The following is a 5,172-nucleotide window of genomic DNA, read 5'->3' on the forward strand; positions in this document are numbered from 1 at the left end:
TAAGTGGGAATATTTTATTTCCTTGATTATAGTATTTAAACTGTAATTATTGTGGTGAAGGGTGCAAGCAGAAGTGACTAATAATTTTGGATGGATTGATTACTGTTAATAGAGAGTTCAGTAATGACGTATTAAATGGTCCTTTTTTTTCCAATAACCTTTTGTGGCTCAGGCTGTGAAAGTGACGTATGAAAAATAATAATGTGTGAAAGAGAAATTCTGAATATGATTCAGTTTGTCAAATGGAGGTGTTCATCTGATTTGATACTTGTCTGTGTTCAATCTCAGGATTAACCAATATTATGTGGTTATAAGATGGCATTAAGGTATTTACATTTTAAAATTTGTATTACATTCAATATATTCATACAAACCTGAATGAGTTTCCTCTAATAGCAATTAAAAGTTATTTGTCTTTTTAATCATCTACAGGCACTGTTTTCATGTTTATTGTTGGAAGGAAAAAGCTATTAAAGAAGAGTGTGATTACTACAGGAAAAGTACTGAGAATTAATTTATCCAGAGCTGTGTCTTATGCATGATAGAAACCAGCCAAAGAGATTCTCTGCAGGTTTCTTTAATTACAAAAAGTCGTGTGTGACTGCCCCAAGTAGAAAATATTTTATTGAATTTTAAATATGAAATAAGTAGAGGAAAATTTGTTTTCCATAACAAATTTCTAAATAAAGAAATATTTTTAATTAAAAGAAAAATATATACCCATGTAAAAATTGAGTGCTTTTAAATTGGCTTTTGATGATAGTGATTTTGTTGAGTTGTGCAGTGGATTATGAGCCTGAACGTTATCACAAATAAAGGTGAAATGTATCATTGTGCCTTGGAGATAGAAGCGAAGAGTCTGTGCTTCCCATTTAAATGCAGGATCCATTCTGACTGGCTGAAGCACTGTGGCCAATACCAGGCTGTTGAGGAAGAACTTCAGCAGTGAGCATCTCGGTGCTGATGTAGGTGGCTTCAGCTATGCCTGAGAAGTACATCCACTCCCTCCATGGGCACCTTCTCATGTGTGTTCTCTGTTGTGCTGTACTCATATTTGGCCTATGCAGTTCTTAGGATACTTGCTATTTATGAAACTGTGAAAGATGTAATGCTGTTTTGGAGATGTGTTTTACTTATCTATTTATCTGAGAGTTTAGGCTCAATTACCCTGACTTGTTATCCTTGAAAGTTTAGAGCAGGTGTTTCTAAGCACCCAGAAAAGTGTGCATCTTGTAATATGGTCGTCACTCACTTGGGTCATTTTCTAAAAAATGAAATGCCCTCTTATTCATCACTGCTATCCCAGATAGCTAGCACTTTGATTCAGTTCATCAATTTCTACTTAGAACAGGAGCACTGTATTTAAAAATGTTAGTTTGTGTGTTTGTGGTGAGCTGCAGGATTCCTCAGCCCTGGGAAATACTGTGACATCCAACTCGTGCCATCCCCCAGGCAATATTAAGCAGCTTCAATGAAGCGGAGAATCTCATGCATAGTTGCTTTTCTTCCAAGCTAAGCCAAGGATCAAATGTCGTGCTTTTATTATTATAATGATAGGATTACACTGGAATAAACTTTGAAACATTAATAAGCAGTTGCTTATAGTTCATATTTTACATACACAAAAACATACAACGAAGGAGCTAATAACCAGAAATTATGGGCAGTGAAATATCCCAATTAAATACATGAGGCAGAAGAAGACCCAAGTCCCAACAAGTGGCGGGTTTCCTTGAGTCAGTCATCCTTGTAAAAGGCATTTAGGCTGCAAGGAGAAAACTCTTACCGTTACTTATTTTCAGCATGCTTCTTTTCTCTTTCTCCTCTTTAACACGCTTCCATAATTTTCATCTCTTATCAACATCACCAGCATTGCAGTCTTCTGCAATGAGTTGATGCGTGACTCAGCGCGTTGCTAAATCTCAGCTGGGGCCGTTTAAATACATTTCACTGCAAGGGGAATGCAAAGAATGGCTGTTCCGTCACCATCTCTTTTTGGGGGGCCCATGTGCCCAGAGCTGTTGGAGCAGAGGCTCACTCACTAGGTGTCAGCAAAGCAGTGCAGAAAAAAAGCCTTTTTTCCTGAGAAATAAAAAGGACGTGGTACTTACAGCTTCATGCAGGTAGGTGGAAATTTAAAGCCTATTAAGTTGTTGGGTTAAAATCAGAGTAACCTAACCTAGAAAACAGGTGTTACGGTGCTTTCCATGCCATTAACTTGGTTTTATTTCATAGACAAACGGCTTTCTGTATTTGTCATTTGTGCATAGGAAAGAGTGTCAAAGTGCTGCATTTAAAGCAGCAAATGTGAAAGACTACTTTTAGAAAAATGATCACTTTCTAAAACATGCTATCTTCTGAGTTCAGAGGTTTGTAGTCCATCCTGAATAACTTTCTCTTCCATTTCTCTCTGCTGTCAAGTTCTGCTGTTTCTTCTACTTCTGAGATTTGGGTTCCACTATTTGATAAAAGCTTTTTGTTTCTCTGGCTTTCAGCTAGCTTCTGCCACAGATGATAGCATCTGCCCCTACGCTTGAGGCAACTGTGCTTGCCAGCCGTGCAGATGTCATCTTCCATGAGTACTCTTAATTCCAGCTAACACTGGGCTCAACAGTTGGTTTTTCTTTTATTCCATGACAAATATCATCTGATAGATCTGTCCCCCTCAGAATCTTTCCTTTCTTTCCCAACACCTTTTTAACATTTTGGTTTGAGCTTAGGGATGCTTGTAAATGCTTGCCTTGCCATTCAGTAGAACCAGACAGTTCAGAAAAGCCTATCTATATTCATTACAAAATCAGCTTTACCTGGAATTACCATAGCACCAGCAACAGCTTGCATCAGGAGAACAAGATGCTTCATGATACGCAATAACATGGAACTGATACTATCTATGTGTAGGGTGCACACCTGCATAAATATCACAATATATATATACAAATTTTATGTTTTAAAAAGATTGAAATGCTGGGTAGATGACCTCTCAAATGGCTTTTTTTCTTATTTTTTAAACTGAACTCTTGGTATTCATGTAGAAGCGATTGCTGAGTAGCTTAGGGAATTGTTTGTGGAAAGTGGAGCTTATTGCTGTATTTATTTATGGAACAGATTCAACCTCCATCTGAGCAGGAAAACATATATATTGGTTTATTGAGGAGGCTGAAAAGTTCATCCTCTGTGTCTGATGAAATTTGTTGAGTTAGAGATGTGTGATGCTATAAGGCAAGAAGTAATGACCTCTGAGGCTTAAGATAGAGTCCCAATAAAAATTGTCCGAATCTAAGGTGATGCAATATTAAATATGGTCTGTGAAACTGCTGTTTAATGTTAGTGTATTGCAAATATTTGTGAGGATGCATTCTCTAAAAAGTAAAACACCAAGTTTAATTACTGCTACCTGGTATTTAAGGCTTCAATTTACTTTTGAAGATACAGCTTTGAAGACTGTGCTTCACAAGACTAGTGCAGTGTTTAACTTCTGTTGTGTTAGAGGGAACAGCCTTACTTAAAAGATACGAGTAATGTAAGTGTTGTTGTTATTACTGAATTACTGCACACAGAATAGAGGATAAATGTTGTCTTTTGCTTTTCCCCTGCCTGGAACATTTTTTTCTGGAGACTGAGGAAGCCCACAATGCTATAATTCCTTTGATGGTGATTCAGAAAAGAAACATAGAATTTCTGCGTTCATAAGGTTATGATATTTTAAACTTTTTTTATGTGAGAAAAGGTGTATATTATTTATTTTTGACAAAATAATATCTGTGCTTAAAAATAAGCAACTATGTACTAAAGATCTGGCAATGTAAGATTTGAGAATGTGGAAGTGATGTGAGAGTCAGTGTCAATAATACAAAAGAAGAATCCTGTAAGTCTCAAACTGTGACCAAATATGCAGATAAGTGTAGCTCACAAGAAAGAATTCCTCAAAACTGTGGTTTTAAGTATGCACAGAAATACAGGAATCAAATGAAAGATCTTTATTATTTTCCAAAAATCACTTCAAATACCCAGAACACCACCACAACTGACTGCATGCTTGCTTCTTTAGAAACTTAATGTCAAGAGGCGCATTTCAATTTATGTTATCTTTTGATTAAAATTAATTCCCAGGCTTGATGTTTCTGTATAGGAACTTTCTGCTTATAACATAACAAATAAGATCGAATAGTTATGTGTAGCATATTACTTTGAGAGGAGTGGCTCCTTCACTCTGTAAAAGTCATGTGCACCCATTTTCAAATCCCTTCAAGTAAATCTCGACCAAGTTTAAGGGAGCTATGTTAGTGATAAAAATCATTAACTATTGTGTTTGTGTATCTCTCAAATGCTGTGTAAAAAACCATTTATTGTGGCCCAAGTTGGGGTTTTGTTACATGAGGCTGATGTCAAATCACATTGCCTTTGTTCATAATACAGAAAGAGATGTTTTTTTAATCTAACATTGACGAAAGTGCCCTGAATAATATCAGTGACAATGTAGTTGCTTTATCATTCCATAGTTTGGAATGTAAAGTTTGGAACACCACATACAACAATTTTCAATATTGTAAGAAATATCAAAGGGATTATTGTAGAAGTCTGAAATCAATTTTGCTGGCAAATGGAAAATAGGAACAACAGATGACAAGCGTAGTGTGATTGCAACATGATGTCTTCAGCTTTTGATGCGTATAAACACATTGGTGTCAGAGGTAATGTCATTAATTACAGAGTAAGTATCAGAGTACCCAAGCAAGAGAATAGCTCTCAGTTAGAGCAAGCATATCTGGCTGCTGATGTTTCTCAGAGCTGAGTCAATGAGGGGCTCAAGTGTTCAGTTTGTTGCAGTGCATATTCTGTGAAACAGTCTTTAGTTTCAAGAATATGATGAAGAGGGATATTCCGTATAAAATGTGTTTTATTCTTGGAAGTGAGCAGCTTTCCATCATCTCAGGGATTTTATGCTGTCAGAGTACTCTGGTTTGGTCTCTGGTGTGTAATTTTATAGAAGGAAGGCTTTGGGAGAGGGTAAAACCAAAAAAATCTCACTTGCAGACCAATAGGTGGCAATCCTAAGCTGTAAGGTATGGATGTCCAACATTTTGGCTTGCTTAGGTTGCACTGAGTAAAGAGGAATTGTCTTGGGCTGCATTTAAAAAATATAATATAGTTAATATTATACAAATAACA

This window comes from Meleagris gallopavo, chromosome 3 (assembly GCF_000146605.3).
Source record: "Meleagris gallopavo isolate NT-WF06-2002-E0010 breed Aviagen turkey brand Nicholas breeding stock chromosome 3, Turkey_5.1, whole genome shotgun sequence".
NCBI classification, from domain to species: domain Eukaryota; kingdom Metazoa; phylum Chordata; class Aves; order Galliformes; family Phasianidae; genus Meleagris; species Meleagris gallopavo.